This window comes from Phyllobates terribilis, unplaced genomic scaffold, assembly GCF_046119375.1.
Source record: "Phyllobates terribilis strain yellow unplaced genomic scaffold, ASM4611937v1 Scaffold_12__6_contigs__length_324123572, whole genome shotgun sequence".
In the NCBI taxonomy this organism is placed as follows: domain Eukaryota; kingdom Metazoa; phylum Chordata; class Amphibia; order Anura; family Dendrobatidae; genus Phyllobates; species Phyllobates terribilis.
In genome coordinates this window covers 279,258,667-279,273,422 of record NW_027362772.1, presented here as the reverse complement: position 1 = coordinate 279,273,422, position 14,756 = coordinate 279,258,667, and the positions used below count along the sequence as shown (strand labels likewise).

General features: G+C 43.2%; 1 protein-coding gene across 3 annotated transcripts in view; it reads left to right on the top strand.

Moving 5' to 3' along the window:
- The first annotated feature begins 6,267 nt into the window (after positions 1-6,267).
- Positions 6,268-14,756, top strand: part of SLC37A4 (solute carrier family 37 member 4) — a 44,435-nt gene continuing 35,946 nt past the window's right edge. For 2 of the 3 annotated variants that reach the window (XM_073657026.1, XM_073657024.1), the window contains exon 1: positions 6,268-6,423. The gene's annotated coding sequence lies outside the window, so the exon portion shown is untranslated. Of the gene's footprint in view, positions 6,424-7,301; positions 7,667-14,756 lie in introns of those variants that run through there. The other variant, XM_073657025.1, reaches the window with a different exon arrangement.

The following is a 14,756-nucleotide window of genomic DNA, read 5'->3' as shown; positions in this document are numbered from 1 at the left end:
CCAAAACTAAAAAAAAACCTTAAAAAAAAAAAAAAGACAACTGTTCTTCAGATGTATATTTCTGTCCTGTCAGAGCCATGTTAGAAAGTTTTTGTTACCTTTTTGTGTGTTTTGTGTTTTATTTAACTCTGGGTGTACACAGGAAGATGCAGCATTTTTTTGCTGGAAAAATTTAAGTCTCAATGATTTTTTGTGCTTCAAGATTGTTCAACTAACTTCTTCCCTTTTTAAGCAAAGGCCATAAAAAATTGTTCTGGTGTCACAGAGGAAACATAAAGTCTACCAATGAGACTGGCCTGATGTAATTACTAATGACATTACACCAAAAAGAAAAGGCTGCCATTATAAAGAATGTGTCTGTGTCTTAAACTTCTCTCTCCAGATGGTTAACGGTGATAAGAAATATTGCAATAACTTTCCGGTTAGTGTCTCCTCTCTTCAGCTGCTTTCTAGTATTACAGCCTTAGTTTCCTAAAAGTTCATCTGCAAGGATGGGATAAGTGGGGACTAGCGCATTGTCTGTTTGTCCAAGTTCTTTGGGTGACTTATTAAAGAGTTGATCAAACGGAAAACTTGGCAAAAAAAGCAACTAACGATGCCCATGAGTTCTGGTCACCTTTGCTTGCACATATTCACATTTTGCTTGCGGTGTCTATTTGGTGCGTGCGCTGAGAACGCTCTCTGTGCACTTGCCAAATGTTTCCATAGGGTCCCATGTTCTTTCGGTATTTGTGACGCTGGTAAATCTTTTCATCAGCTGTAGAGATGACAAAATAAATTCGCAGGACCCTGGTTCGGTGGTCAGGAGGGGACTCCTACCTGCCGATCCTTTTTTTTTTTTTAAAGTAAGTGGCTTGGCATAACGCACACACGACATTGCACCAAGCCACATAATTAAAGAGGTTGTCCACTACTTTTACATTGATAGGTCATCATTGTCTGATCGGCTGGGGTCCGACCCCCGGATCAGCTGTTATTGGATCCTGCATATTGATTCCCTCATCTCTGGTCAATTAATCTATGGGTGGGGGGAAATATCTGTATATCATGTGATCTACTTTTAACTTTTGGAAACTTTGGGCTGTGGATCTCTGGTATGCTTTAACTGTAACATCCATTGAAGGTATATGTTATATCCCTTGCAAACGACTTGTGAATAGACCCAAAGGAACCATCGTGCTATTAGCAGTTCCTGGACCCCTTTAGCTTCACTTAAGGATTTCTATTAAAGAATGTTGTCTAATAGTAGTAATAATAATACAAAAACATTCACCTACCTATGCATTAGATAACAGTAATCTATCAGAGTCCACCAATCCTAAGAACGGGGGGCCCGACGATCCCTCTGTGAATGGAGTGGTAGTGAGCATGTGCGACCGCACAGTGACTGGAGCAGCGGACGCAGATGCTCACTACCGATCCAGTCATACAAGGGACTTTAAGACCCCTGTTCTTGTGATGGGTGCGGTCACCGTGATAGGACGCCATATACACTTGCTGTGTCCTGGGTATGTTCTGGTGAAGATGCTGTAACTACAATTTAGGTGAGGCGTATTCTGCTTCTTGCATCAATCGCCTATTTTTTCTGCTACAAATCTAATATCCGGTCTATTTATATTCTGTTCATATTTGGTTTTGGCACTTAAATATCAGAACACACTTTGATTTTTTTTTCTCCCCTTACAATTAGATAAAACTTGGCTTGTGGTGAGCGATGTCCTTTCCAGTTCATACTTGTGCTACACGTGTACCCGTGACATAACCACTGTCATGTAACACATGGGTACAATGTTCGTCAAACTTCGTAGCCTCTTTCATAGAATCTGTGTACATTTTTTTTTCTTCTTAGATTTGCTGTGGATGTTTTTTTTTTCTCCTACACCAGTCACTTGCTGCCTAGATCTGTGGTACATGGCACTTTTTAGTTAGTTGTGATACAGCTCGATAGTCGAGCTTTCGTCCCAATAATGGCAAAGCTTGGAAAAAAAAACAAAAACTTCTCTAAAGTTTAGCAACGTTTTTGCTGTTTTGTCCTGACTGATCCAATTTCTTTTTGACCTCCTAAAGATGCCTTTTTGAGCTCCAAAATAGGTAGAGGGCTTTATATTCTGGCTGCTTTGGCTCCTTTCATCCCTATGAAATATCTCTGCTTCTACTTCTTTCTGTGTTTTTTCATCCTGCTCTGTTCCATAGTAACTTATCCTGCCTCATGTTTGTACTACAGGGTCACACTCATTTTGATGGTTGATCTTATTTTATTTTTTTGCATTCGGTAATTTGCTGATGTTATATTGTAATGAACAGGTTTTTAAAAACTCCCTTCTCTCAGTGGGGATGATTTACTTACACATGTGTCTTACACTGGTTTGTGCTACAATAATTTTAGTGCAAGTTTAAATAAATCTTTTGGGAGCGGTTGTGTCGCCTTCACACTCCCTCCAACCATTGCCACCCGCTTTTTCTGCCATTTTTTTGAAATTTTGTGAAAAACTAAACTAGTTGCAAGTTTAAAAAAAATCTTTTTTTTTTTCTTTTAATTAATATCTAAGCCGTTCTATGCAGGTTTTTTTTGTATTGTAGAAGCGGGGCAGCTTGTCGTAGATCCAAATTGGGAGATATATGAATGTATTTCTTGCCAAAGCAAAGCTGCATTGTAATCCGCAGCCACTTACTGCAATACAAGATGGTGTCCGTCCCCCCGTCCCCCCCCCCCCCTTGGCTGAGTGAAGTCTAGGAAGGTCTTAATTTTGGTTTGTTTCCTTTTGAGTGCATTGTAATAAAAATATAAAAATGACAGTCCTGGCTCCCAGACAGTGTAAGGTTCTCATCAAGTGTCCCGAGACGGTGGAGAAAGTTCTCGCTGAATAAGCCAGGATCCTCCTGTTAAATTGCGTCCAGGGTTTTTTTTTTTCTCCAGAACTGTGCTGTTTTACCATTTGCAGAATTTAGGAAAACAAAATAATAAAGTTCTTTATATTTCTGAAAGTGAGACTGTGTTATTAAGAATCTCTCTGACCCCTGTCTGTTTGCTGCTACCGGGGGACACTTTCTGTGGATTTTTTTTATTTTTATTTGAATGCATGTATTTTTGACTAAAGTATTTATTTTGCAATAAGTTTTTTTTATGTGATGCCACGAATGTCAGTTCCCTGCCCCTAGTCTTATACTTACCAGCCGCTGTCTACAGCTGTTCACGGTGTCGCTCCGGTTCTGCACCGCCATCTTCAGACCTCAACTTCTGACTGACCGAAAGTCTGAGGGGAACGGTCACGAGTTCTCAATGTAAGTCTATGAGGGTCTCGTTCTGGCTCTCATAGCCTTACATTGAGTTGTGATTTCTGGACCGCCCGGCAAACACTAGAGCAATCTGACCAGTCACAGACTTAGGGAACGGCATCGATAAAAGATGAAGATGGCGGCTAGTAAGTATAAGACTAGGGGCAGGGAACTTAGATTAGTAGTGCCATGATAAAAAAAAAAACAAAGTCGCTGGAGTGGTGCTTTAAAATATTAGCCTGTCTGGCTTCTACAGTCTCTATGTATCATAGTACATAGCCTAACTCATTCTGCAGTCTATATGAACAGTCTTTTGATGCAGAACATCCCAAGTTTTTGAGGGGGATTTAGACAGTTTCCTCTCAATTTCTGCACCAAAATAAAAGCCCACAAAAAAAAAAAAAACCCAGTGTGCACTGATACCATCCTGATAGGTATTGTGATACATAGAAGCTGTATGAAAGTACATGTATTTATGTAAAAACATTGCCTCTGAAAGATTTGGAAGCAACAAGCATTTTTTGTTGTAATATTTCTTCGTTTTTGGGGGGTTTTTTGGTCATCGGGGAAGAATCGCCAAGCTACGACTTTCCTACTTTTGGATACATCGTACTTAGAGAGCAATCATTGGAGAAGGATGTCATGGTCGGAAGAATAGAAGCAACAAGGTGAAGAGGAAGACCAGCAAGATAATGGCGAAGACCCTGGTGGACCGGTCTAGTCTCCATGGCTCGGGATGAAGACCGAGGCTGTTACATAATAATGGAAAATTGCAATGTTGAACAAGTGCTGCCTTTCCCACATTCTCTGGCCCATGAATATTAAGCAGTGCTTCCCTCAGAAATCTATTTATTTTTATTAATGTCTTCTTCAAATAGACAATTTTTTTTTCAGATTTCAGTCGGTATAAGCAGAAGTCGCAAATTGGACTGCCTACTGAGCCCGTTCTAGTCAATGGTCCGATTCAAATGAATAATTAAAAAAGGGGTTCAAAGGCAGGATCACCGAAAGTTTCAGTTGTCTGAACATAACCTTAGAGGGATTGTCCCATGAACAACATAGATCACCTCTCCACAGGGCAGGTTATAATTGTATAATCATTGGGTGTCTGACCACTGGGACCCCATCTACCACCAGAACTGGGTTTGTGAAGTCCTCTGTAAATGACGTTAGTGATTATGTGCGAACACTGCACCATCAACTGGCTACAGGAGTAATAAACAATCTGTAGGGCAGTGGTTGCACATGAACATCAACTTTTCATTCAACAGGACTTAAAGAGTCCTTTGTTCTCGGGATCAGTGGGCTCTCAGCAGCCGGATCTCCAGGGAACATATGTTTATCATATGGAGAGGCGATTTTTTTTTTTTTTTTTGTGGAACTACCCCTTTAAGATCTAGTCCAGCTAACAAGAAAAAGAGGCTCAGTGAAGGAACGATTTTCTGTGATTTAAAAGTACTCTAAAGCCTCCAATTGTCCCGATAAGATGTGTGTAATCTTCTGAGGTCTCCTAGGACTTTATCCAAACTCTTTCAAGCTTTTTAAGGCGAGCACAGCCTTGATAATGTCCAAGTGACTTCATCGTTTATGGGTTAACGGATGGAAACCATCCCACGCTACTATCTGTATGGTTTCTTCAGTGGTTTATGGATTTCTCGCCCTATCCCTGGTTAAGATGGGACTTCCTCTCATTATCCGGATTCACCACGTAATGGCTGCTGCATTTCCTGCCTTGGCTTTTATACAAGCTATGATAGGCTCTCCTGATTGGTTGTGGTATGTCATGTGATGTGATAGCTGTAAGGCATTATGGGGAAGCCTGGAAGTCATGTGATCCTTCTCTGGCTGATATAACCTTCTGCAATGTGTAAAATGGCGGTGGCTATTTTGGTTAATTCACGCCAAGTGTCCAATATTGTTTAAATTTGTTGGGTTCATTAAATTCCTAAAATGTAAAATTAGTTTCTCTGATCATTAGTGTATAAGGCACGCACGATAACATCCCGTTCCAGTTAATCGACTACGTTCTAGTGACCAAAGAATGGGACGTCGTCGCTTCCTGTACTGAAGCAGCAGCGGATCCTCTGCGGTTGAAGTGGTGTCTATTTTTGGGGGGTTTTAGCGTTTTTTTTTTTCTTTTTTTATTTGTGCCAAATTCAAAGTCAATTTTGATTCAAAGTCAATTTTGCCTTTTCTTGTTTGCTTTTTTTTTATTATGTTTGCATATATTTTTTTTTTTTTTCCCCAGATTTTTGTGGCTATCATCAATTGTCACTTTCTAAAAAGTTGAATTTTTTTTTTTTGCACAAATGTATTCCATTCCTCCCTTTTAAGTGATTTTTTTGCCTACCTGAAATTTTTGCGCGAAATAAAACTGGTTAAAAAGAAAAATAAATGACAAAATATGACTAAGGCTCATAGTGTAACGGGTGCTGGAGACTAACAGGGGCAAGGAACTAGATGGGGTTCATAGTGATTCCCAAAAAATGTCTATAGTGGTGTTGGAGACTGTGGGTCTTTGATAATTAGGATGGGGAGAGGTCTTGGGTAAGATGGCGCTGGAGACAGAGCGATGGCAGTGAGCTTAGACGTTAATAAACTTCTGAAGTTTTTTTTCATTTAACCATTAAATTATATATATAAAACATCTGGGTAACATCTCCGACCCTCAGAATCACATTACCGGGTAATTTTTACCTCACGATAAAAACAAAAGGCCAAAAAAAAAATGGCGGAATTGAATTTTTTTTTTTCTCGTTTTACCCCGCTTGTATTTTTTTCTCCCCGGTTTTCAGTATATTATATAGTAAAATGAACGGTGTTATACAGAGGTACAGCCCGTACCGTACATAATGATGGAAAAATGAAAAAAAAAAAAAAAGAAGGGAAGTCATGGAAAAAGGGGAGCGACAGACAAAAAAAAAAATGAAGGAAAGGGTTAAACTGGAAAATGTTTTTGTGTTTTTTTTTTAACAAGAACTGAAGTTTTTTCCAGTCAGTGCTAGTGTGGCAAATTCACTAGTGTTTTCTCACAGGCCCCCACAGAGAGGACCGTGGGCCCGGAGAGGCGGCACCGCTCTGTACACTGAGGACATAAGACGGAGGAAGCCGGGCAGGACGTGAGGAGAGGCTGGGGCACGGCTGCCGGTAAGCACCGAGTATAGGCTGGAATAACGGCCATGTACAGGGCTGGGGAGGAAGACTAGGCGGGACAGGACATGACAGGGCTGAGGCGACGCCCCGCTCTACAGTCCGGGTCACACGGTGTCTGCCGCAGTGTTCCCGGGCGACCAGGGAGCCGCCATGTTCTGTCGCAGCCGCTACGTGTAACTGCGAGACCCTGGCACAGCTGTCAGCACAGCACATGATGGGGGTCGCAGATCCCCCTCCCTGATCCCTGGAAGATTTCCCCCCTCCAGTTGCTGGCAGATCCCTCCCCCGGTCGCTGGCAGATCCCCGCAGTTTGCTGGCAGACCCCCCCCCTCCCCCTCCCGGTTGGTCGCTGTCAGAGATCCCCCGCAGGGGTGGCTGTCAGAGATCCCCCGCAGGGGTGGCTGTCAGAGATCCCCCGCAGGGGTGGCTTTCAGAGATCCCCCGCAGGGGTGGCTGTCAGAGATCCCCCGCAGGGGTGGCTGTCAGAGATCCCCCACAGGGGTGGCTTTCAGAGATCCCCCGCAGGGGTGGCTGTCAGAGATCCCCCGCAGAGGTGGCTGTCAGAGATCCCCCGCAGAGGTGGCTGTCAGAGATCCCCCGCAGGGGTGGCTGTCAGAGATCCCCGCAGAGGTGGCTGTCAGAGATCCCCCGCAGAGGTGGCTGTCAGAGATCCCCCGCAGAGGTGGCTGTCAGAGATCCCCCGCAGAGGTGGCTGTCAGAGATCCCCCGCAGAGGTGGCTGTCAGAGATCCCCCGCAGAGGTGGCTGTCAGAGTTCCCCCGCAGAGGTGGCTGTCAGAGATCCCCCGCAGAGGTGGCTGTCAGAGATCCCCCGCAGAGGTGGCTGTCAGAGATCCCCCGCAGAGGTGGCTGTCAGAGATCCCCCGCAGAGGTGGCTGTCAGAGATCCCCCGCAGAGGTGGCTGTCAGAGATCCCCCGCAGAGGTGGCTGTCAGAGATCCCCCGCAGAGGTGGCTGTCAGAGATCCCCGCAGAGGTGGCTGTCAGAGATCCCCGCTGCTGGACCAACTTTAATCATCTCATTTTTGATGGTATGCTAGAAAAAATGATCCCCAAAATCGTGAGACCATGAAAGCAACACCTTCTCTGTTTTCTTTTTTTTGTGTGCTTGGATGCCTTCTTAGGCCCCGCACACATCCCCGTGAGCAAGTGGGGAGAAGCCAAATGTCACTCCACTGAGACCTAAAAAGTGTCCCTCATTTTTTTTATTCTAAATACAGGTAATTTCATTATATCAGTTTGCAAATATTTTTGAAAATGGCGACTTATTGAAACATAACCTTTAAAACATAACGGACCCCCCTTTACCTCGCTGCACTTTTGCGCAGTCTCTACGGTCGGTCGTTCTGCAGAATTTCCCCATCAACCTTTATACAGATCAATACAAGTTCCCGCTGTCCACAAACAGGTTGGACAGAATGTGCCGTCCCCGCTGTCCTGCCAGAGGCGGCTCCTCTCCTTTTTCTACTTTTTACCTTGTTTTTAAGATTCTTACTTTTTTTTAGTCTTAAAAGGCACAATTTACAGAACTGTAATGGGGGTCCCGAGCCCACTATTCCTCCCCACCACAGTGATGAGAAGTTTGAGCAGAGCAAGGCAATATCTTAAGAGCTGCCAGCAATCCTCACTGCACCCCAAATGGGATATGTTCAGATATTTATCCCCTGTCCTGTGGGGAGATGGTAGATGTGGATCGAGGAAATCCTCTTTAATGGGTTACTCCCAAAATATCAAGTTACCCCCTATCTGTCTTATAGGAAATAACTTGCTGATCATCTGTATCCCCACCGATATCGAGACCATGGAGTCTGCAGCTTCTTTCTGAATGGAGCAGAGATGCACATGCTCAGCCAATGCGCCATTGTCTATTGGACTGTAGAGTACAGAGCTCCACTACTTCCGGCAGTACCATAGACAATGAATGGAGCAGAGATGCGCATGCTCAGCCACTGCACCATTGTCTACAGTGCTGTTGAGTACAGCACTCTACTTCTTGCTGCAGTCCCATAGACAATGAATGGAGCAGAGATGCGCATGCTCAGCCACCGCACCATTGTCTACAGTGCTGTTGAGTACAGCACTCTACTTCTTGCTGCAGTCCCATAGACAATGAATGGAGCAGAGATGCGCATGCTCGGTCACCTCACCATTGTCTATTGGACTGTCGAGTACAGTGCTCCACTATTTCCTGCAGTCCCATAGACAATAAATGGAGCAGATCCTGCACCACACGGGGCAGGTTCAACTCTAATTGCTGTCGTTTAACCACTTAAATGCCACTGTCAATCTCCTGAAGGCATGATTTAAGTATGATCCTGGTTGGACATTGGGACGACCTCACCCCTTCCCCAGCATTGTGATCACAAGTTGTTAAGGGTGTTGCAAGCCCCTTGGATGCCCCCATCGAAATCATCTTTGTGCTGCGCTTTATATAAGTTCATGATTTTTACCATATTCATTAATAACTGAAGTATTGCTATATATAATACAAGCGATCAAACGATCACAGGTTCAAGTTCCCTATAAGGGCTAACAAAAAAAGGGAAAATAGTAAAAACAAAAGTTTTAAAGATATTTAAAAAAAGTTAAAAGTTTAAATTAGCCCTTTTTTTCCCAATTCCAAAACTAAGAAGTTATATAATAAACATATTTGGGTATAACCGCATCTGTAAAAGTCCAATCTATCAAAATCTAAAATTATTTAACCCACAAATGTATATGCCATAAAGAAAAAAAAAAAATTGAAACGCCAGAATTGCCTCCTTTCGGTCACTGAATCTTCCCATAACATGACACAAAAAACTGATTTACCCCAAAATGATATAGAAAAAAAACCCACCAGCTCGCTGTGCAAAAATCACGCTCCATCAACAGAAAAATACCAGTTTTGGGTCTCAGAAAATAATGACGCAAATAAAAAAAATTTTTTTTTTTCTTTAAAATTTGGTGGCGGATTCATCAAGATTGGCGTTTCTTATTCCAGGCTCGAAAAATATACAATGCACCAAGTTCTAATAAATTTGACGTATCCAAGGCCAGAATCAGAAATGTGCAATAATTTACATCACTTTATAGCATGCAGCAAATATATAGTCAGCTGCAGTGTCCTGTGACCGGCAGGAGTTAATGATCCCAGCGGCCTCTCATTTTTGCCCTTTTGCTATTTGAGAAGGGCGGTGTTCCAGCCCCTGGTGCTGCACAGATCAGCAGCTTTTATATTTAGCTTGTGCAAGGCCACAAAAGTGATCTGCAATGTCTGAATGAATGGAGGGGTGTCAGGGGCAATGTGTGCAGGTGCCGAAACTTCAGCAATCCTGGGAATTTCTGTCTGATTATTCTACATCACAAAGAGACATTTTGTAGTACCCCTTGTAGCCAGAATGGAGCAAAAATCTTGTATCCTAAGTGCCCACGATGCAGAAATTCTGCATATTTTTTCCGCTTTTCCCTGGCAGGAAAAACGCATGCGGATTTTACATGCGTTTTTCCTGCCAGGTAGAAGCGTTTGTGAAGCGTTTTTGCATGCATTTCTGCATGCGGGTTATCAAGCGCTTTTCCAAACGATTTTAGCATCACTTGGAAAAGTGCTTGACAACTTGGTCACACTATATAAATCCATGCAACCGGCATATATAGTGTGACCAAGTAATAGTTAAAAAAAAAGAATAGAAATGGTAAGAAATAAAAAAATAAAGATTATACTTAACTTCCGATGGCCCCCGGTCTTTTCTCCGCTGCATCCGGTGTGTTGTATCGGTCGTGGTGGTGTGACCTGTCACATGACTCATTGACGTCGTGGCAGGTCCTTCACACCACAGCGACCCATACAACAGACCAGACGGAGCGGAGAAAACACTGGGGGCCATCGGAAGGTAAGTATAATCTTTATTTTTTATTTTAAATTCTTTCTTTTACAGGTACTATGGTACCCGTGTCTGGAGGAGAGTCTCCTCTTCTCCAGGCCTGGGTACCATCCGCACATTAAATCGCATAATATCCGTGCGTGCAAATGTGCTGACACGGATAATATGCGTTTCAATGCAAGTCAGTGGCGGCAATTAAGCTGAGTGTCCGCAAAATTAATGGACATGCTGTGTATTTTTCCGCAATGATAATCCGCAGTGAAAATTTCCCCAGCATGTGCAGAGCACATGCGGATTATCATTGGGGACCATGGGGCACTTATTACCAAACCTTTTTTAAGCATTTTCGCTGCGGAAATTCCGCGGCAAAAACGCTTGAAAAACGCATAGTGGGCACGCAGCCTAAGGCTATGTGCCCACGATGCAGAAATGCTCTGGATTTTTCCTGAGCATTTCCGCATCTCCCTGGCAGAAAAAAACGCATGCGGATTGTACATGCGGATTGTACATGCATTTTTCCTGCCAGGGACATGCGGATGTGAAGCGTTCTTCACATGCATTTCTGCATGTGGGTTGACAAGCACTTTTAGCATCACTAGGAAAGTGCTTGACAACTAGGTCACACTATATAAATCCATGCAACCGGCATGGATTTTATATAGTGTGACCAAGTTAGTTAACAAAAAGAATAAAAATGGTAAAAAAAACCAAACATTATACTCCCCTTCCGATGGCCCCCGGTCTCCTTCTCGGGTCTTCCCGGTGTGTCGCGGTGGTGTAAAAGGGCCTTCCATGACGTCATTTAGTCATGTGACAGGTCACACGACCGCTGGACCTGTCACATGACTGAATGACGTCATGGAAGGTCCTTTTACTCCATTGCGAGCCAGCAGGGAGCCAAGACGTACCAGATAGAAGACCGCGGGCCATCATAAGGTGAGTATAATGTTTTTTTCTTTATTTTAAATTCTTTGTTTTACAGGTACTATGGTACCCGGGTCTGGAGAAGAGTCTCCTTTTCTCCAGACACGGGTACCATCCGCACATTGAATCGCTTAATATCCGCATGTACAGATGTAGTCATGCCGATATTAAGCGATTCAATGCAAGTCAATGGCGGCCAAATTGCCGCGATTCCGCAAAATAATTGGTAGTGCTGTGGATTTTTCCGCAATGACAATCCGCAGCGGAAATTTCCGCAGCATGTGCATAGCACATGCAGATTATCATTGGGGAACATGGCAGACCTTCTGCCAAGCATTTTTTAAGCGTTTCTGCAGCGCAATTGCCGCTGCGGAAACGCATAAAAAACGCATAGTGGGCACACAGCCTTAAAGTTTTCACTTAGTTTTTTAAAGTAGAGATGAGCGAATAAATTCTATGGACCTGTATTCTGCAGCCGTCGGACAGGACCCCTTCCAAACCCATCCTATCTCCCTGGCTTTTCTTTGAGTAAGTCGGCCCGGTATGACCAAAGCCGTGCCAGCTATTCCAAAGAAGACGATTTTGTCAGGTCGGAGGCTATCCGAAGGACTTCCGTCTGACGACCACACAATACTGATGTGGCTGCTAGACCGATGTATTCACGATTGGTGCGAGTCTATACCTTGCAGGATCTCCCTGTGCGGCTTTTGATTAGCTGGTCTGGTGTGACGTCATCATTGCGGCATGACGCACAGATGACGTCACTCCAGCTCGGTTAATCAATAGCCGTGTCGGGGATCCTGTGAGATAAGAGATTTGCGAGCCTCATATCCAGCGGCCAGAGACTACTGACCTGGCCAGTGTCCTGTGAATCGATCCGCCCATCTCTACTCAGCAGCCTATTAATCACTGCAGAAATGAGCCTCATGAATACACTGGACTCCTAAGTTATGTGTCCTGTGTTTGCTTATAGCTCTCCAACTGGTCAGATTGCACTTTTTTTTTTGTCGCCAATTTGGCTACTTAGAGTACAGGCCTGTAGCTGTAATATGCTATCCTTGCATAAGAAGGCAAGGGAGGCTCACAGACTTGCTGTTCTTCTTCCAGTAATAGCGCCACCCATAGGCTGTGTCTTGTATTACACCTCATCCTTATAAATGGTGCAGAACTACAATACCAGACACAACCTAAGAACAAATGGAAAGCAAAATAACCAGCACGCAGATCAAAAACAGGCTGGCCCTGCAAGTTGGATCGGTCCTCCTGTGAACATTGCACCCCTAATTGTTTACACACGGAAATTAACTATTGCAGCTCGTCCCATTCATTTTTTTTACTAGTTTTAGATGTCAGGTTTTCGGCTCCTTACCTGAGGATCTGGTTCGGCCTGTCCTCATCGGTCAGAGTTCAGGCCTTGTAAATGGTGTTTTTCGGTTGCAGTATGTGTACAGAGGGTATAACGTCTGCCCGTAGGAAGAAAAACACCTCCTGGAATTTGTCCTTCTGCTCATTCACTTTTACAGCTCGGTTTACTCTTATGTTTTTGTTTGTGCCTTAGATAAAGTCAGGGAACGTTTCCCTGCTAAAGAAACCGTCCTCCTTTTTAATGGCGGACTTGTTAATGATAAATTCTCAGTTGCAAAGATCATCAAATATTTACACTGTTTTGCTTTATTTTTGTGTAAGAGGAGAGAACCTTCCTTGAATGCTTGTCCCGATGCTGCCTATGCAGAGCTCAGCGATGTATACGAGTTGGTCATCTGCTGGTGCGCTCTGCATAGGCAGCGACAGACTTGGCAAAGTTCTTGTTATATTAAAGTGAGCTTTGTCATCTCAGTCGCTACCACCGATGACAAATTAATTTCATCATCAGCACTCTGCATAGGCAGCAACCAAGATGAAAAATGATTTGAAACTCATGAGTCATGATTCAATGCTATCTTCATTCATTGCTAAGAGCTGTTTTATGGAGTTTTTTTTTCTAACCACCGTAACTAGGGATAGTGTAATAAAATGGATACCTTTAAAGTGTAATGAAAAAAATAAAAAAAATAAATAAAAAATAAAATAAATAAAAATATATATAACACACACACACACACACATATATATATATATATATATATTAATGTATATCGTTGTGTTAATAACGAGTTCAAGCGCAACCTCTAAGCTGATCTGACCGATTTCAACCTCAAATGTTAATTGTGCACTTATTTTTTCTTATTATAACACAATAATGTGTTATTTATTTATTTATTTTTATTTTATTACACTATCCCTAGTTACGGTGGTTAGAAAAAAACTCCATAGCTCTTAACAATGAATCTATCAATATAAAAATACCTTTTTTAAAAAATTTTTATGTAAGAATTCAGCAAAAAAAAAAAGAGGGTCAAGGGACAAACTAATTACATCAGTATTTTCTTAAAATACAATACATGTGCCTGTGGTATAAGCTGTTCAATGTCGTATCAATGAAAAGGATCTTCAGGCATTTGAACATTGCCCCCATGTCCCAGAGGTCAATTGAACCTCAGCAAGCCCGCAGGTATAAATATATCTGCGTATTTGACGGACTCCGTTCAAGTCAGTGAGTCAAATACGCTGCAAAAACGCACAAAAGAATGGTACCCCGGCTGGGGAAGAAGACTACTTCTCCCATCATCCGACCGCCGCTCCCGATGATAACAGCAAGAGAGGGGCAGATGAGGGGAGAAGTAGTCTCCTCAGCCGAGCTAGCATCTGTGCGTGGTGTAAAAAAAGAAAAAAGTAAAAATATACATTAAAATAACAAATACCATATTCTCACCTGTCTGGCATCCTCCCGATGTCCCCCAGCGACCTGATCACCTGACGGCCAGCAGTACACTGATGGGAGCACGCTCGCTCCTGGCAGTGTACATCGCTGTGCTGCCGGGACTGAGTTCACCGGAGTTCATCAGCTGGAGATCAGCTAATGAGCTCCAGGATCTCACTTTATGGCACTGGTGCTGTGTGGGAATTTTCCCACACAGCACTGATGCAGTAAATGAAGTCACTAGAGCTGATCAGCTGATGAATTCAGCCAGCAGGGCAGCAATGTACACTGGCAGGAGTGATTTATACTCCTGTAAGAAGTGTACAGTGCTGTCTTCTACAGCAGTCACTTCAGTGATTGATGTGACTCCTGTAGAAGTGACCCGGATCGCCGTGGGACACTGGGATTACGTCATGACGGCGGACAAGTGAGGGATATGGTTGTTTTTTATTAATTTATTTTCTTTACCGGAGATGAGGGATTTGGGTTTTAGACGAATAATAAATAAATTATTAAAACCGTGTGTAATTTAATTTCAATTAACTTCTTTATTCTGGCCATGTCTTTATTGAAAAAAGCCTAAAAAAACCTTGCTACGGGGTTAGTAATGGGGGCGTCTTACAGACGCCTCTCCATTACTAACCTGGGCTTCATGTCAGCCGCCAATACAAGGCTGACATGAACCCCAACCTTAAACTAGGGATTTGGGGGGAGGGTATTCAT